This window comes from Chrysemys picta, chromosome 3, assembly GCF_011386835.1.
Source record: "Chrysemys picta bellii isolate R12L10 chromosome 3, ASM1138683v2, whole genome shotgun sequence".
Lineage (NCBI taxonomy): Eukaryota > Metazoa > Chordata > Testudines > Emydidae > Chrysemys > Chrysemys picta.
Window position 1 is genome coordinate 14251945 of NC_088793.1, and position 20066 is coordinate 14272010.

A 20066-nucleotide genomic window follows, 5' to 3' on the forward strand; every position below is an offset into this window, starting at 1 on the left:
TGTACTTTTGATTAGTATTGTTTCACATGGAGTCATGTCAAGTTGGGCAAGCACCACACTGCAGGGAGGCCCCTGGGAAGTGGCCTGCAGAAGCAAGTTGCTGATCAGAGCTAAAACAGCAGGTGTTCGTTATATGCCCCAAGACGTTTTGCACAAACCACAGTGGCCTAACGTGTCTTACACAATCTGGGATGGCACAAGCTGTTTTGCACAAAGACCATGGAATTTTCCACAGATAGAGCTGCAAGAATTCCAACGTCCAAATTGTGGTTGGTCATTTCAAATCTTCCCCAGAAGCAGGGGTCACCTTCTGATTGGCCAACAGCAGCTTTGCCAAGAAGAAACAAAGCCCTCGGAAACTGTATAAAACAGGCAGTTTTAGTCAAAGCATCACTCCCTGAAGTTAAAATATCTGGACGAGAGAGACGGTGAACAGAACTGTCAACACCTGGCTACTGGGAGTGCCCCCTGTCTGGTAACTACTATAGTTGCTTCTCTGATAATCACCCCATTAATTTTTCCTTTAAAGTCCTGTCTAGGGAGATAGCTGTGAGATCCAGAAAGGGAAGAAGAACACACCTCTCTATCTTGGTGTCTTTTCTCTCCATTGACAGAGTTCCTGGCCAACCTCCAGCCATGAAGATCCTTTATCTGCTCTCTGCTGTTGTCTTCTTGGTGCTCCTGACTGCCCCAGGTAAGATGTCAATGAAAACAAGCGATGATATAAGGGGATATCTGGGAGCCATTACTCAGGCTGTCTAACACTTTCTACTAGAAAAATTATTCTAACTTTTTCTTATGATTTCTAGCACCTGCCCCCAAGAAAAACCATTGAGATTTGACTGAATTATGACCAGTCAAAACAAAATCCACATCCCCTCAGTGTTTTCCTCAGAATTTACTGAGGCTTGCTGCATAAGCCACCCCACATTCTATCTGCCCAGCACGTACTGTTCTTGTAATAGGCAATTACAGAACTGAACGTCTGGATGCGATACTGATAAATGAAGTCTAGCCAACCACTTTCAATCTACCCTTGGGTTTGGGAGATGGTGCATAGGGCTAGGAGCCAGGAGACCATGACTTAAATTGTAATTTCTGCTGCTTATTAGTGTTAAAAATTCTGTGCCCTTCACAACCTGACATTACAAAGTGAGGCCACGTAACACTGAGAGGTTACACAGCTAGGAACAAAACCCAGATCTCTAAAATGGCAGCCTCTCATCTCTGTGTCTTAGCCCCACTGTGTCTCAAAACCTTGCACAACAAGGGGGTTGGCTTTTTTAGAGAGAGGATGTCAGTGCACAATGTTTGCAGACATGACAATGAATCATTTAGGGGGTCAGTTTCTATCTGTTAACTGTAGATAGTTTTGTGACAGCACAACAAATGTTCTAAACTAATCAACAAGATTTGGCTGTGCACATTTGAGCTTTATTTTTAAAATAAGGCTCTCCTCAGGTATAATCAAAAACTGGCAATTGCTCATGAGGAAACTATTCTTGAGTGAACCTCCCGAAGAAAATCTGAACAGAATCTCTGAGACAGGCAGGATTTCAAACCAGAAGGGACTTTTTCAAGCCCTTCTCTTTTGATAAGTTGTAGTCACCCAACCCAGTCCTATGCCAGTTCACCCTACTTAGCCAAATTGCATTGATGGTACTACCTGGCCCATCACTGTCAGAGCCCGAAAGAATCAAAACCTCACCCCCGCCACAAAACCAGTTCTGTCCCTTAAAGGCATGGAGCAGTGAAAGATGCCTGTGCTCAGAGCTATGGTTCTAAACTGCAGCTGGAGAGTCAGCGTCCCTGTTTAATTCTCTTCTTTCAAGCTGCCATTGAACGTGGGTAGAACTGCAACCACGGAAATAGGACTAAAACTGTGATAAACTTTCATACTGGAAGATAGTTGGGCTGACTTGGCCAGATCTTAGTGAATGGGAAATGCCTGGCATCCTGGAATCACAACTGAATTATCATTCTGCAGAGCAGGGGAAATTAAAGACTCTTTCTTTCTTAGGATTCTCCCAGGCTAGATATTCTCCAAAGGGATGTAAACGCCGTGGTGGTTCCTGTTACTTTACGGGATGTCCCTCTAATTCTATGTACCTTGGAAAATGCTGGATTGGCTCTTGCTGTCAAAGGTAAGAGACCCTGCAGTGTGAGCAGGAATGTTCATTACTCTCTTTCCATTTAACACCTGACGAATCCTTCCATCTTTAAAGCAGATCAGCTCTTAGCCCTTTATTTTTCCCCTTTTGAAAACCAGGGGAGGTAATTATAAAAATCTTGGTGATGTCAATATGAACATTGTTCTGAGTGAATGTGAATGGTTTAAGCATGAAGGTCCCTCTGTGAAGTTAACTCGGCCACATTGCAAATCTGCAGCCCGTCCTATTCCTGTTCTTTGTGACTGGAGGTGCCATAAATTATACAGGCCACTCAGCTAGTCACATTAATGTTGCAGCAGGAACAGGTCCTAGAGAAACAGTTAGGAGGGTGAGAGACTTTCCCACCCACTAAAACACCTGAGAGGCCACTTGGAGATTTGATGCTGGGAGCTACTTGGGCCTGCAGAGCGGGAACCAGGGATCTGGGCTGGAGTGGCCTTGCTGCCAACTGCAGGGCTGCTCTCCTGGCCAATTCACTGAGCATGCCCAGAGATCTGTGCTATCACCAGGCAGGGCTGCTAGCATGGAACTGCCACCAGATCCGAGTCAGGCTTCAGGCAGAATTAGAGTTCCCCTGCATTCCTTCAGCGTTAGTGATCTATCACCTAAATAAGTTTCATTTTACCTTCAGTTGTAGACAAGGTGTGTTTGATAGAACAAGCATACGTGGATGTGTCATGCTTTTCTGACGTATGCTTGTTATAGACAGTGATTTCACCCATTTAGATAGCTATCCCCATTAAATCTCTCTGATTGAATGTTGCAGTAGCTACAATGGATTCATTGTGCTCAGGTTAAGCAGGAATCTCTTCACTCACCGTTCAGTGACTGGGCAATTCCTCCTGTGCCTTTGATTTGAAATCAAACATCACATTAGCCCTGTTCTATGGGACAACATCAAAAAATCTGATTCTCTTTCCTTTGTACAGGTTTATCAACTGATTGTCTAGGCAGGATCTCTGGGAATCTGGCAGAGATCCACTTGCTTCTAAAATCATCAGATCCTGGTTCAATGGAACCCTGAAGTGCTGCTTATTTGGGATATAAATAACCTTGTGAGCTGGAGAAATTCCAGAAAGAAGCTCTTGTATCACCATATAACATTTGTTACTCTTCTTTTAATAAAAGCAAGCTGGTTTAAGATCATATTACTGAAGTGTGTGTTTGTGTGTTTCTGGGAGTCAAGGGAGCTGTTTCTATCATTCTTCTCCTTATGAAATCTAGTTTGTTTATCTTTTTAAAATTAAAAATAAAATGAAATACTCTAAAAATGTCCCTATCATATGTTAATACCACGCAAGGGTATTTATAGGCCATGGTCCACACATCTCTGTAGGTATCAATGAGCTCCTGTGGGTAGATCTTTATCTCTTACAGTAATTAAAATCCTATCGGTTTGTGGTGTCACAGGAGCTGGGTCAGTCCCAGCTGACTGTACGGTGTGTAACCCTCACCATGGTGCTCCATTGCACCTAGACCTTCCCTCTACTTTGAAACCTCATTGTCCACAATGAGGAGAACAGAGGAAATCAGACCAAGATGTTTTAAGCTCTGATCCCTGATTCTGCTCCCTATTACACTGAGGCTATGTCTACACTACCATGGTAAGTCGACCTACACTACGCAACTCCAGCTACATGAATAACGTAGCTGGAGTCGATGTACCTTAGGTCAATTTACCGTGGGGTCTTCACCACGGGGGGGTCAATGGGAGAAAATCTCCCGTCTACTTACCTTACTCTTCTCGTCAGGGGTAGAGTACAGGGATCGACTGGAGAGCGATCTGCAGTTGATTTGGCGGGTCTTTACTAGACCCGCTAAATCAACCACCAGTGGATCAATCTCAGAGTGTCGATCCCTGCCAGAGTGTAGACCTGCCCTTAGGCAGAGGCTGACTTTTCTTGATTCTCTCCATTATATGTAGGGTCACCAGATAGCAAGTATCATAAACATACAGCTAAGGGTAGCATAAAATCCCTCTTTACCCTGTAAAGGGTTAATTCCTCTTTTACCTGTAAAGGGTTAAGAAGCTCAAGTACCTGGCTGGCACCTGACCCAAAGGACCAATAAGGGGACAAAATACTTTCAAATCTGGAGGGGGGAGGGGATTTTGTTCTGTCTGTTCCGTGCGGCTTTGGCCGGAGCAAGGTCAAAGAAGCAAGCAATCCAACTCCTATAGAGTTAGTAAGTATTTAGCAAGGAAATGCGTTAGATTTACTTTTATTTTGGCTTGTGATTTCCTTTGTAGGAGGAGGGAGGTTTATCCCTGGTTTTGTAACTTTTTTTAACTGGTTTTGCCTAGAGGGGAGATCCTCTGTGTTCTTGAGTCTTTTGTTATTCTGTAAAGTACTCACCATCCCGATTTTACAGAGGTGATTCTTTTACCTTTTCTTTAATTAAAATTCTTCTTTTAAGAACCTGATTGATTTTTCATTGTTTAAGATCCAAGGGTTTGGGTCTGTGTTCACCTGTACCAACTGGTGAGGATATATTCTCAAGCCTCCCCAGGAAAGGGGGTGTAGGCATTTGGGGGATTATTCTCAAGCCTGTCCAGGAAAAGGAGTGTAGCGTTACTTAATCCAAGGTACAAGGAAGGATCTGTGCCTTGGGGAGTTTTTAACCTAAGCTGGTAGAAATAAGCTTAGGGGGTCTTTCATTCGAGTCTCCACATCTGTACCCTAGAATTCAGAGTGGGTAAGGAACCCTGACAGCAAGTGTGAAAAATCAGGACACTTTTTTGGAGGGTGGGGGAAGGAAGGTTTTTGTCTATATAAGACAAAGCTCCTAATATCGGGATGGTCCTGATAATATTGGGATGTGTGGTCACCCTAGTTATATGTCACAAAAGTCCAACAGGCTCAGCTGAGAAATAGCAGGTTCCTATTTCAAGGCTGATGTTCAATTAGAAGGAATATCTTTCTGCTGGGGCTGTCATCTAGTGGTTGAGAGCCAGGAGTGCCAGTGAAAGACACTTTAGAAGTGTAATTAGATCATGGATTTTGAGCCCTTGACCTCTCCCTTTTCCAGCTGTACAGAGCTTATCAGCTGTCACATCCTCTAAGGGCATGTCTACACTGGAGGTGGAGGTGTCATTTGCAGCTCATGTCCACCTATCTGTACAAGCTTTGCGTGAGCTGGTGCAACAGAAACAGAAGTGTAACCATGGCAGAGCAAATGGTGGAACTAGCTAACCGCTCCCAGTATGATCCCATCTGAAATTTGGATGCATTCTCAGGGTGGCTAGTCAAAATTCCACCTCTACTTCCAGTAGACATAGCCTTAGGGAGACTTGTGCTTTAGTGTGCTTCCCTGTCTCCTGTTGCTGTAGCCACCGGAACTCTGCTGGAGCAGAAGTGTTCATGGGTAGCCAGGCTTAGCATTTTTGTACCTAGTAATACACACATGAGAGGACAGGGTCCCAGAGTCCAGGCTCCTGCCTGAGTGCAAACAACTACACTGCAATTTTAAACCCCACACCCAAGCCTCGTGAGCCCAAGTCAGGTGACCCAAGCCAGCCAAGGGTCTTTAATTGCTGTGTAGACATATCCTTTGAGTCTGTCACTAAAAGGCATGTTTTCTAATCCTTTAATCAGTCTTGTGGCTCTAATCAACATCCTCTTGGAACTATGGACTCCGTGACTAGACACAGTATTCGGCCAGTGCAAAATACAGAAGTCAAATAATCTCTCCACTTCTACTCGAGATTCCCCTGTTTATGCATCCCAGGATTGCATTAGCTCTTTTGGCCACAGCTTCACACTGGAAGTTTATGTTCAGCTGATTATTGGCCACCACCCCCAAGTCTTTTTCAGAATCACTCCTTACCAGGATAGAGTCCCCCATCCTGTAAGTAGGGCACACTTTCTTTGTTCCTAAGAGTTTAAAGGGTTCTAGGAGCCATTTGACCCTCCCCATCCAATTTTTAAAGACAGAAGTGACTAGACTCAACTGAGAGTCCTGGTTCTTTCTCAGATCACTACAGCTGATATCAATGATAATCTGAACTAAGGGGGCAGTGTCCTAGTGTGGAGACAGTGCTGCAGTGAAATGACAACACAGAATAAGCAGCAGCAGAGACATTTCCACTACCCAGTGAAATCACAAAGAGCTGAAGTCACTAAGAACTGGGCTCGGTGGTGGAACCTCAGAACACAGCGAGCAGCTGGGGGCATCAGTGACAGTGGCAGAGATGCCGACAGAGACAGCGACAGCAGCAAGCCGTGGCAGTGACAATGGCCAAGAGAGCGGTAGAGACATTGACAAGAAGTGGCACAGAACACAGCAACAGCAGTGACCAGAGATGGAGGCATCACTCAAACCCCCCTTTACCCCAGAGGCAGGAGGTCCCCTGGACTCTGGGACAGCACTGACCTCAGATAGCCAACCATGAGTGGGATGCGCAGGAGGGAAATGGGGAGCAGCGTGTTCAAGGACTTTCAGTGGGAAACTGAGGCAAAGGACTATTGCCCAAGATACTGCAGAGTGGGTCTTTTATTTATTGTTTGCTTTCTTTCAAGTCATTCTTGCAGCGTTCTCCCAGATTCATGCTCAATTTTCTTCTCTTAATAACATTTACTTCTCTTATATACACTCTCAGTACTTGCGATTGGGGAACTAGTCCCTCTAAGAGGGGCCTCAAGGTGGTGGGTTTTATCCCAGATTTCTGGGTGGGGGTTCGAACTGGTTCTGCTTCACAGTGATAAGAGGTACCCCTGTTACTGCTGACACCACCTGGCAGAAGGGTTACAGGAGGAATAAAGAGCTGCACACATGAGATCATTGAAACATACAGAGATGTCAAGTATCAGAGGGGTAGCCGTGTTAGTCTGGATCTGTATAAAGCAACAGAGAGTCCTGTGGCACCTTTTAGACTAACAGAAGTATTGGAGCATAAGCTTTCGTGGGTGAATGCCCACTTCGTCAGACGCATGTCATGCGTCTGACGAAGTGGGTATTCACCCACGAAAGCTTATGCTCCAATACTTCTGTTAGTCTTAAAGGTGCCACAGGACTCTCTGTTGCTTTATACAGAGATGTGTGGACCATGGTCTATATAAGCACCCATATGGGGCACTAACCCACAATAGGGACTTTTTAGGGTGGTATGTTATTTTATTTCCTATTTTGAAAAAGGTAAAAGAAATGGATTTCTAAGGAACAGAACAAGAGAAACAATCTGCACTAGGGGACTCTCCAAAGCCTGCTGATGCCAATGGAGGGTCTTTCCACTGACCTCATGGGGCTTTGGACCAGGCAGTAGATATTCGCCAGGTCTAAATTTACTTAATGTAACTTCTTCAAGGCAGCAGGGACTTGTCAATTACATTTCTGTAACATGCTCTGGTGCAGTGTGGATAACATTCATTATTATTAATCGCAGCACGTGTGTTTTAAATACCACTTGGAGCAAAAAAAGATGTCTACAATTCAGTATATCACAATTCTCAGTGCCCTAAATACAGTGACTCTCTGTCTCCTCTCTGTCTTGATGTCTCTTCCCTCTAGGGACCTGAGATCCTCAATGACCCTCTACCATGAAGTTCCTTTACCTTCTCTTTGTTGTTCTTGGTGCTCCAGATTGCTTCAGGTAAAATGTAAATAAAATCTAGGGATAATATAGAGGGTCATTTCTGAGCTTAGAGTTCAGTTGCCTAATTCTTTCCATTAAACTTCTTCCAGTTCCTTCTCTGAAGACTACTAAAGCCTCCAAGGGTTGCAGCAGAAATGTGAAATTTGATAGGTGAACAGCCCTGATGCCAGGGAGGTACCTTTGCTGCATCCATGGAAATCCATTCAGATTTGGTTAAATTCTGAACTAACAAAAATAACATTCCCAGCTGTGTTTTCCTCAGCAGAGCTTAGATGCTTGTTGCTAAAAAAAACACCCAACATTCGATCTGCACCTCACGGCACCAGGAACTTTATATACTTACGTTTGGAAAAGTTATAAATAATTGAAAACAGGGTCAAATGAAAAAAAGTGTCTACTAACCTCAATTTTAGGTGTTGCTACCTGCACCACCTATAACGTCTAACTAATTCTAACAAAGGTAACAAAGCATTTGATTTATATTGAAGAAGGTGATAAATTCGAAGCCAATATGAAGTGAAAATTTGTAAGGTGAACTCAACTAAAATGTAATAAGGCCTAGACAACAACAAAGCTTAATCAGCCTTTTGACTGGTGCAAAACCAGATTACATTGTTATTCTTAACTGTTAGTATTTTTAAACTTCTGATGCAATCCTACTAATTTACAAATGAAATGTAGAAATTCCCCAGCTACTGGTACAGTGCCGTGTAGAGCAATTTGTCTAACTATTGATTTAATTGTAATAAACATTATAAGTAATGAATGAGTCAAATGACTTTATATTGCAGCATGCTAGCTATAAAACACATACGAATCATCAAGGAATGTGAAAGGACTTTACATAAAACATCTCTCTTGCCTTCAAAATGGACATTTCTGCTGGAAGCTCAAACTGCTAATGGAGAAATTGTTACTTGGGGAAGGACACAGAGTCATGTCAAGTTGGCCAAGGAACACACCACAGAGAGGCCAACGGAAAGGGGCCTGAAGAAGTAAGTTGCTGACCAGAGCTAAACCAGCAGGAGTTCGTTATATGTCCCAAGACATTTTACACAAACCTCTGTGGCCTAATGTGTCTTGCACAATCTGGGATGGCACAAGATGTTTTGCACAAAGACCATGAAGTTTTCCACGGACCGAGTTGCAAGAATTCCAATATCCTAATTATGGTTGGACATTTCAAATCTTCTCCAGAAGCAGAGGTCACTTTCTGATTGGCCCACAGCAGCTTTGCCAAGAAGAAAACAAGCCTTCAGAAACTGTATAAAACAGGCTGTTCGGTTCAAAGCCTCACTCCCTGAAGCTCATAAATCTTGATCAGAGAGACGGTGAGCAGGACTGTCATCACCTGGCTACTGAGAGCATCCCCTTTCTGGTAACTATTAAAGTCGCTTCCCTGAAAATCACCCCATTAACTCTTCCTTTAAAGTCCTGTCTAGGGAGATGGCTGTGGAATCCAGAAAGAGAACAAGAATGCAGATGTTGTAATCTTCAGAAACTACCCAGAGCTACTGTGAGGCTGAACCAGAGAACACACCTTCATGCCAGTTTTAATGGATAAGTAGCAGTAATACATGTGTTGTATTTGCCCAAATGAAAACATGGTAATTTTAAAGCTACCTGAGTTAAAACCATCTACAGGATAATGCCAGTTATTTGAATTCCCTTTATACAGAAATCCTGGTTATCTGAATGCCCAGTGTGTTCCCCTTGTAGTGCTGTGTTAGTTAATCACCCTCTGATTAACATTCATGCTGTGGGAACTGCAATTTGAGGGATTTCTGGAGTTAGGGATGAGAAAAGGGGAGGAGAATGAGAGGCAAGGTAGGGGAGGAGAGAAAAGATGGGGAAGAGGGAGAAAAAGAGCAAACAGGCAAGAAAGAAACAGATGAAGGGGTTAAGGTGAAGAGTGAAAGGAAAAGGGTTCAAGGAGAGAAAGGACAAAGGGAGACAGGACAGGACTTAAGGGAAAGAGAATGGGTTAAGAAGGAGGGAAACAAAGGTGGGCAGAGAAGGGGATGTAGGAGAGAAAAGGGGAAGGAAAGAAGGAACAGAAAGGGAGTGAGAGTAGCTGCAGGAAACAGGACCCTCCTTGATATTGCTTGAGTACTTCCTGGCCTGACAGCCCCGGGCTCTTTATGCCCCAGTGCAAATAGTGAGGGGTAGGGCCAGCTTCCTGCCCGGGGCTGTCAGTGCTGGGAAATTTCATAAACACAATCATCTAACCATCTTTATTCTTCTTTCTGTAACTTCTTAACTGCTTTAAAATTCTGACTTGGCTAATACAATATGTCAACGTGCAATAATTCTCCACTCCACACTTTGACAAAAAGAGGAAGAAGCTTTGAATTGGCTGGTGAAGGAAAACTATGTTGACGAAATATTCAGATAATGGTAACTTTGAATATTTAGTCACAGTGGCCATAGATACTAGTAAAATTCCAGAGAAATAGGAATCATTTAAATCAGAGGTTCTCAACTAAGGGGATGTGTCAAACTTCCTCAGGGGTAGCAGAGAGCCTTCTAATAATTATACAGGGTCACAATGCCATTCACTCCAATTTAGCCTAGCTTCTCCCCTCCCCCGTTCATGCTGAAGGCGTGCCTGTGTCAAATTTGAGAGGTATTGGGGTGGCTGGGTCCAGTTTGAGTGAGTGACATTGCAACCAGGCACAAAGGGTCGTAGCTGAGGGGCCGCCAGGGCAGACTGGAGTGAGTGGCATTGCAACCCCATGTGCCAGGCTACAAAGGAGGGGAGGGATAGCTCAGTGGTTTGAGCATTGGCCCGCTAAACTGAGCGTTATGAATTCAATCCTTGAGGGGGCCATTTGGTGCAAAAATCTGTCTAGGGATTGGTCCTCCTTTGAGCAGGGGGTTGGACTAGATGACCTTCTGAGGTCCCTTCCAACCCTGATATTCTATGAAAGCCACTCTCTGAAAATTGTCCCTACCTCACAACTATGCATTTGCAACCCTACAAGTGAGCAACTTTGTGACCTGGTGCATTGGTTCACAATACACTTTGAGGCTTTAACTGAGTTTTGAAAATTGTGCAGATATTAATGTATGCGCTTTTAAAAAGGTTACTAGGCACAACAAATGCATTAGCAACACTAAGTGCCAATTATTGTAAGTGGGGGGGCTGGGAGGGGGATGCTAAGGTGGGGCATGATTCAAAAAAGGTTGAGAACCTCTAGTTTAAATCATTCTCTATTTGGAATTCAATGCGTGATAACTAATTGAATTGTCATTCTTAATACTTCAGTAACTGCTTGGGTGAACTGCCCATAATTCCACTGGCAAACAACATGAATAGAAATGGATAAGAATCTGCATTAAAGAAGTCATAGTTCAGTTTTGGTACCAAAGTCACCTGCCCAGTGCAATACAGAACTAAGGTAAAGTTTGCCAATGTAACAAGACTGTGATAAGACCTAGAATGAATTGATGTGATTGATTAATTCTTGGTTAACTGTAACATCACATGATGAATTCGTTCTTATAAATTCCATAAACATGAGCATCCAACCATCTTTGTTTCGCTTTCTGTCATTTCTTAATTCTTTTCCATTCTGTTTTTGCAAATAAAATACATAAATGTGCAATAATTCTCCAATCTGTATTTTGGCTCAGGGAAACAAGATTTCCATGATAACCCAAAAATAAGTAACTGCTTAATTACAGTTATTTACGAAACATCTGTTTTTAAATGTATCTTGCATCACACAATTGTATATCTCTGAAGTCCTCCTAAGAGATAGATCTAGGATGCTGTCTAAAATACAATCATTATTATTGCTAGCAGATTGCAGAACACATATTATAATTATGATATACTGAGTTCTAGAAATATTGTTTTAATTTAAATGACAATCTCTACTCTCCAACAAATACAGGGACTTTGTCTCCTCTCTGTCCTGGAATCTCTTCTCTTCAGTGACGCTGAGTTCACAGCCAATCTTCAGCCATGAAGATCCTTTACCTGCTCTTTGCTGTTGTCTTCTTGGTGCTCCAGGGTGTCACAGGTAAGATGCAAATGAAAATGAGGAATGATATAGAGGGTCATCTCTGAGCCCATACTAAAGTTGCGTAACACTTTCAATTATCAGAGGGGTAGCTGTGTTAGTCTGAATCTGTAAAAAGCAACAGAGGGTCCTGTGGCACCTTTGAGACTAACAGAAGTATTGGGAGCATAAGCTTTCGTGGGTAAGAACCTCACTTCTTCAGATGCCTTGTATGCCTTGCAAGGCATCTGAAGAAGTGAGGTTCTTACCCACGAAAGCTTATGCTCCCAATACTTCTGTTAGTCTCAAAGGTGCCAGAAGACCCTCTGTTACTTTCAATTAGAAACATTTTTCTGACTTTTTTCTTATGAGCTCTAGTGCCCTGCCCCTAAGAAAAAGCAGAGATGTGATTAAATTAAGACCAGTAAAAAAAAAATCTAAACTTCCCTTAGTATTTTCCTCAGAACTTGCTGCTTTAACTACCCCCACCTTCTCTCCACACAGCACATACTCTTCCTATAATGAGGCAATCACAGAACTGACCATCCAGATGGGACAAAGACCAAATGGAGTCTGGCCAACTCCTTTTCATATTCCCTTTGGTCTAGGAGAAGGTGCGTAGGGCTGGAGGCCAGGAGACAATAACTTAAAATATAACTTCTGCTTCTGACAAGTGTTAGTAATTCGGTGCCTTTCACAGCCTGTATCATAAAGTCAGGCCTCATGTCCCACTGAGAGGTTACACAGCTGGGAACAGAACCCAGATCGCTAAAATGGCAGCCCCTCATCCTGGTGTCATAGCCCCATTATCTCTCAGAACCTACCACAGTTATGTACTTAGCTTTGTTTCTAAAAATGATATTATCTGGGAGTGGGACAGTGTTTGTAACCATGACAGTGTATCATTTTAGGGTTTAGGTTTTGATCTGTTGGTTGTAGATAGTTTGGTGACAAAAAAACAACCTCCAGTTAAAAATGTTCTAACCTAAATATTCCAAAAGATTCAGCTGTGCACATTGGGGCTGCATTTTCAAAATAACAGGCTCTTCGCGTATAACCCAAAACTGGCAATTGGTTGTGAAGAAAAGATTCCTGAATGAGTTTACAGAAAGCAATCTGTGCAGAGTCTCACAGACAGTCGGACTTTCAAACCAGAAGGGACTTTTTCAAGCCCTTCTGTTTCAAAAAGTTGCAGTCATCCAACCCAGTGCTGAGCCAATTCAAGCCTACTTAGGCAAATTGACTTTATGATACTGCCTGGCACATCACAGTTAGAGCCGGGGGGGATCAAAAACACAGCAGCAGGCACTAAAGAAAGTGGGTGATGTAGACAGATATTTGTTTTCCATCCCTTAACGGCATGGGGCAGTGACGGACGCAACTGCTCAGAGCTACACTTCTTGACTCAGCAGCCAGAGGGCCAGCGCCCCTGTTTCAATAACTTTCTCCGTTCTCTTCTTAGAGGCTGGCATTGAATGTCCACAGAGCTACAACCATTTAAATAGTACTAAAGTTGTCATAAACTTTTGCACCGGAAGATATTGGGGCTGACTTGGCCAGGTGTCAGTGAATGGGAAATGCCTGTCATCCTGGAATCCAGCCCTTATTTCCCCTGCTCTGCAGAATGATGATTAAGACTCTTTCTTTGTGCAGAATTCTCCCAGGCTCAGAGGTTCAGGTGGGTGTGTACACAGCTTGGAGATACCTGCTTCCCTTGGAGATGTCCCTCCAATTTTGTGTACATTGAAAGATGCTATCCACGGGGCGTTTGCTGTCGAAGGTAAGTTCAACATTCCACAAGGCAGACATTGCAGTGTGAACAGAAATACCTGTTCCTCTCCTTCTTACATCTGAGCTGTTGTTTAATGCTTTTGGAGGTTCACTGCTTATGACACAGCCCACATTCTAGGCCATGTGGGGGCGGGAGTGGTCCCAGCATATATTAGAATCACCCCAATGGCTGTTCTTCCTTACATCTGCCTTACTCAGGATCTCTGTGGGCAACTCCACAGCCTGGAGCCGCCCCGCTTCTCTGCAGTGCTCAGTGCTACCGGGATTGCCACCTCAGACCTGAGAGCCTCCAGCCCCGTCTCCAGCACCACCCCAACTCCAGTGCTTGCAACAGGGACAGCAGAGACCTATTATGGCAGCCATGTGCTGCTCATGCTTTGGGCGAATTGTTTGCCAGCCCTTGTCGTTCTTTTACAGCCTCCTTCTGCTGCCGAAGCATAATCTATGGGTAGGGGTTGGAGCCGAGACACCCTGTTGTCAAACATTGCTTTTATATTTTAGAAGAGTGAAATCGAGCAGGAACAACAAAAGTAAAGTCTCCACAAGAGACAGTCTGCTGGGGAAGTGAAGGCAACAATTAGAAATGAAACAATATCTGTAACAAATGGGAAAACAGGGGAAGTAGATAGCAATCAATATAAATTAGAAGTCATGAAGTGCAGAAATATGATAAAGGAAGCTAAGGACATCAGGGAGGAATGCATGGCTGGCAGGGCTAAGGACAAGAAACCATTTTTTTTAAATATCAGGAATAAAAGAAATCCTAACAATGGTATAGGTCCATTCCCTGGAGGTGGTAAAATCGTTAATAACAATGCAGAGCAGGCAGAAGTGTTCAATAAATATTTCTGTTCTGTATGTGGAAAGAAGTTGGGTGATGTACTGATGTTACATAAGGATGGTGAACTACTGTCTAGTCCATTAGTAACTAAGGAGAATGTTAAACAGCATCTATTAGGGATAACCCTTTTTAAATCAACAAACCTGGATAACTTGCACCACAGAGTCCGAAAAGAGTTCGCTGAGGAGATCTCTGTTCCACTGATTATTGTTAATACAGTAGGGAAATACCAGAAGACTGGAAGAGTGTTAATGCTAGGCCAATATTCAAAAAGGGCAGGCAAGATGATCCAGGTAACTATAAGCGAATTAGGTTGACATCAATCCCTGACAAAATAATGGAAAAGCTGATTCAATCAATAAAGAGTTAAAGATTAGGAATATAATTAATGACAGTCAACATGGACACAAGATCTTCTTAAATAGACCTAGTTACATTTTTGATGACATGACAAGTTTGGTTGATAAAGGTAAGTTTGTAACTGTAACATGCTTATACATTTGTAAAGAGTTTGTATTTAGTACTGCACAAGATTCTGATCAAAAGACGTAAGATCATACAACTTCAGCAAAGCTCACACTAATATAATATAACAATTTCAAAATATCTGTCAATGGGGAATCGTCATTGGATATGGGTGTCTCCCACGGGTTCTGAAAGGATAGGTTCTAGACCAGGGATCGGCAATCTTTGGCACGCGGCCTGTCAGGGAAATCCGCTGGCCAGGACGGTTTGTTTACCTGCAGCGTCCACAGGTTTGGCCGATCGTGGCTTCCACTGGCTGTGGTTCACCATCCCCAGCCAATGGGGACTGCGGGAAGCAGTGTGGGCCAAGGGATGTGCTGGCCGGGGACGGCGAACCGCGGCCAGTGGAAGCTGCGATCGGCCGAACCTGCAGACGCTGAAGGTAAACAAACCGTCCCAGCCTATGAGCAGCTTTCCATGATGGGCCACGTGCCAAAGGTTGCCCATCCCTGCTACACAGGATAGCCACCATGGGCAAATTAATGTTATAGCTGGGACAGATCCCAGAGAAGCAGTTGGGAGGGTAAGAGATTTTCCCATCTACTAAAACATCAAATATGCAGGAGATGTGAAGCTGGTAGCTCTTTGGGGTTGCAGAGGGAGAGCTAGGGAACTAGGCTGGAGTGGCCATGCCAGCAGCTGCTCATATGCAACTACCACCTGAACAGAGTTGGCCTTCAGCTAGAACTGAAATTTCCCTTCAGTCTTTAAGAGTAAGTTGTTTATCACCCAAGTAATTAGGTGTCATTTTAGCTTCAGCTGTGCCCAAGGTGTGTGTGATAGAACAACTGTACCTGGATGTGAGTCGTGCTTTTCTGCAGTGTAGATTTTATAGGCAGCCAGTTCACCTGTTTAGATACACCTGACTATCCCCATTAATACTCGGTAACACAATGTCACAGTAGGGACCTCTTCGCCCACCACAGAGTGACTGGGCAAGTCCTCCTGTGTAACTGATTTGAAAACAAACATCATATTATCCCTGTTCTGTGGGAAAACATCACAAAATCTGATTCTCTTTTCTCTGTTCAGGAGATTTTCTGACTGACTGTCTAATCAGGATCTCAGGGAATCAGGGAGACAGCCACTTGCTTCTAAAATCATCAGATCCTGCTTCAATGGAACGCTGAAGTGCTGCTTATTTGGGCTGTAAAGAACCTTGTGAGCTGGAGAAATTCCATAAGGGAGCCCTGTACCATCCCTATAAGATTTGTTACTCTCCTTTTAATAAAAGCAAGCTGGTGTGAGATCATATTCTTGAAGTGTGTGTGTGTGTGTGTGTGTGTGTGTGTGTTGGTGGGAGGCAAGGGGGCTGTTTCTAGCATTATTCTCTTCAGAAATCCATCTTGTTTATCTTTTTAAAAATAACAAATTAAATAAAATATACTAAAGAAGTCCTGATTGCATGTTAATACCACACATGGGTGTTGATAGATGATGGTCCACACATCTCTGTAGGTTTCAATGAGCTCTTGTGGATAGATATTTATTTCTTATAACTGTTACAAATCCTTTCAGTTTGTGGTGTCAGAGGAGGTGGGTTCAGTCACAGGTTGACTGTACGGTGTGTAACACCCATCGTGGAACTCCATGGCAACTAGACCCTCCCTCTGTTTCAAAACTCATCATCCACATTGAGGAGACCAGAGGAGATTAGACCAATCTGCATTAAGGTCTAAGGCCTGATTCTGCTCCCTGTTACATTGACAGCAATAAATCAGGAGTAACTCTATTGAAACCATCAGACCCTTGTGTAAACTGGTGTAAGTGAGATCATAATTAAGCACATGATTGTCCATAGAAAGATGAGAACAATTTAGAAAAGGGAAATATTTTGCCTATTTCAATTGGTGATATGATTTCCCAAAATTCAAATCGGATCCTTCCTCAAAGGTTCCCTGAAACCAACCTCACCCATTGCACCATATATTAGAAATGTCATGTAGATATTTTTTTAAGTCTTTAAATGTGAGGGATCTGCATTTGAAAATTAATCATCTTTAACTAGGCAGAAGCTATCGTCTTTCTATGATTGTCTTTGTTGTACTGTTACTAAAGTTCAGCAGGCTGCTCTGTGAGAAAGCAGGTTCCTTCTTCAAGGTTGATGCTGAATTAGAAGGAGCATCTTTTTGCTGCTGCTGTCACCTAGTGGTTGAGAGCCAGGAGTGCCAGTGAAAGACACTAGAAATGCATATAGATGATGAAATCATGATCTCCCTTCCCTAGCTGCACAGAGCTTATCAGCTCTCACATCTTCTAAGGGTATGTTTACACTGGGGCTTGAAGGGTCATTTCCTGTTCAGGTAGACATACCACACAAACTCGGATTGAGCTAGCGCATTAAAGATGGAAGTATAGCCATGGCAGTGCAAGGGGTGGAACAGGCTGAGTATGATCCCATCTGAACTCTAGACACTTCCTTGGAGTGCTTAGCCGAAATTACACCTCTGCCTCCAGTGGAGACATAACTTGAAGGACACTTGACATCCGGAGGAGATGGGGGTGGGTTTAAGAGGGCTTGGGCACCTGGGAGTGGTTGAGGCCGTTCTTAGGGTGTAGAGAGAGTTGATAGCTAGCGAGGTGAGAGTCTATGAGGGTTTGTCCATGTAGTGAAGACTCCCAAGGGCAATGTACAAATAATGATTTAAACTATTCCTGTTTCTCTGGAATTTTATTAACACTGTCTGCTCTTAGGTAACTTTAACTATTATGATAGACTCAGGCCAGTTGGGTACAGCAGAATAACAGAAGGCAGATATACTGGCCACTGGATTAACAGTTTTCTGTTCCCTGACTGACCAGAGCAGGGGCTGCTCCAGGCTAATGAGAACACCTGACTCCAATTAACCTGCAAAGAGTCAGGTGAGGCCATTAAGCTAATGTAACCACCTGACTCTAATTAATCCCCGCTGATACTATAAAAAGGGCTCACTCCAGTCAGAAGAGAGCCAGGGAGCCAGAGGAGAGGAAGTGTGGCTGAAGGGCTGGTTAATGAAGACACCCTCAAACCATTGGTAAGGGAGCCTTAAGGTAAGGGTGAAGAAGAGAGAAGCAGGAGAGCTGTGGGGAAGTGGCCCAGGGAAATGTAGCAACTCTGGCAGTGAAAGGTTGTCTGCCAACAGCTGCTACCATTAGGGTCCCTGGGCCAGAACTCGGAGTAGAGGGCGGGCCCAAGTTCCCCCCCAACCCACCACTACAGGAACATCTCCTGGGAGGGGAAGTCAGGCCCCTGTCAGGACAGGAGGGTAAACTATTCTGAAATAAGCCCCCAGGGACAACAGAGACTGTGGGAGTTCTCTCACCAACCTCCTTGCTGGCCTATGATGAAAAGGGCTCAGTAGACTGTAACCCTGGCCCTAGAGAGAGAAGGGCTACGTGGAGGGTCACAGTGAGCCACTGAGGCTAGCATAAACCACCTAGAAGCACAGGACCCACGGGGACAAGGTCAGAGCTCTGCCACACTATATAATCAAATAGTGGTAAATATTGTTAGCTTACAAGACAACTGACAGCTTCTTCTCTTTTTGTCCCAATTTCTCTTGACCACAAATCTGCATGATTATTAGGTTTTACTCAGCCTTTCTCTGAGCAATCTTTCACTGTTGATAAGTGCAGTTTCCTGCTACAGATATTTCTAGACTACAACAATCTTAATCACATATTGAGTTACCACAATTTCTAAACAATGAGGATTCAATTTCTTAGAGAAATGCAAGTATATAGCACACATTTTAGCCATTTCCATGGTTTTAACTCAGGTACATACTTTCAGAGGAGTATTCAGCTTTAAAATAACCAAGTTTTCCTTTGGGAAACAAAATACATGTATTTTTGCTACTTATCCATTGAAAGTGGCATAAAAGTGAATTCTCCAGCTAAGCCTCACGGTAGCACTGACTGGTTTCTCAATATAGACAGAAAGTTCCTTCACTCAGGGGGTCATGATAGTTACGTCCTCTTCCTGGATTTTGCAGTTGTCGCCTTAGGTAGGACTGTAGGACTTAAAAGGATCAAGTTACTAAATTGCTTATCGAGAAAGAGACTTGAGTTGTTGCTAGACAGGGGGTGCTCTCGGCGACCAGGTGATGTCAGGTGCTTTCCCTCTCTCTCATTCAGATATTTTGGCTTTAGGAAGCAACACTTTGATCAAAACAGTCTGTTTTTGTGGTTTCTGAAGGGTATCATGGCTTGACTTCTCTTTAAAACTGACCTGGGCCAATCAGAAAATGATCCATGATTCGTCCAACCTGAATACGAGTTGTCCCGTCTCATCATCCAATGACTAGGGTGACCATATTTCCCAAAAGGAAAACAGGACACCACTTGGGGCTAGCCCGAGCCCTTCTACCCCCCCACCCCACCCCGTGCAGGCCTGAGCCGCTCGCCCGAGGCCCCCTCCAAGCCCTGCACTCCCCTACCCTGTGGGGCTGGCATCACTGCTCACCTGAGCACTGCCTGCCCCCCACCTGAGCCCTACATCCCCGCTGCATGGGGCTGACATCGCCGCTCAACACCCCCCTCCCCTGCCCATGTTCCTCCACACCCCATTTTTTGGACAAAAGTGGGCATTTATCCTGTTCGCTCTTGCCAACTGATCAAGTTGGCAAAAACAAAAAGGACAAATGCCCACTTTTGCTTAAAAAGTCAGGACGGCCGGAACAGGGCTCAAAAAAGAGACTGTCCTGGCCAAAACGGGACATATGGTCCCCCGGTCCAATGACAAAATGAGGCATTTCTCATGAGTTCCTCCAGCTTTCTCTCTACAAATTCCATGATCTTCATTCAAAACATCTTGTGCCATCCCAGTTTGTGTAAGGCACATTAGGGCACAGTGGTTAGTGCAAAATGTCTTGGGATGCACCCTGAACACCTGCTGATTTAGCTCTGATTAGCAACCTACTTCTGCAGGCCTCTTTCTTTAGACCTCCTTGTGCGATGGTCCTTGTGCAACTTTGCACGACTTTGTATCCTTCCCCAAATAGTAGTCACTTGACAAACAGCTTGTCACTTGACAGCACTTTGAGCTGCCTACAAAAATATCCATTTTGAAGTCAGAATTTATTTATGTACAATCTTTTCACATTCCTGGATGATTCTTTTCTTGTTTCGTGGCTTATCATGCTGCAACATAAAGTGACATA

General features: G+C 43.8%; 2 long non-coding RNA genes across 3 annotated transcripts; both read left to right on the forward strand.

Moving 5' to 3' along the window:
* Positions 1-678: 678 nt before the first annotated feature.
* Positions 679-3319, forward strand: LOC101931535 (uncharacterized). Its single transcript, XR_256930.4, has 3 exons — positions 679-694; positions 2021-2144; positions 3101-3319. It is a non-coding gene; the product is annotated as an uncharacterized LOC101931535 (long non-coding RNA).
* A 960-nt stretch (positions 3320-4279) lies between these two features.
* On the forward strand, positions 4280-16179 carry LOC112058899 (uncharacterized). 2 transcript variants are annotated; one of them, XR_010599352.1, is made up of 6 exons: positions 4280-4355; positions 7677-7758; positions 7851-9139; positions 11661-11789; positions 13422-13548; positions 15958-16179. It is a non-coding gene; the product is annotated as an uncharacterized LOC112058899 (long non-coding RNA). The 2 variants fall into 2 exon arrangements; XR_006173188.2 differs by having other exon boundaries at positions 4291-4355; positions 8553-9139.
* Positions 16180-20066: the final 3887 nt, after the last annotated feature.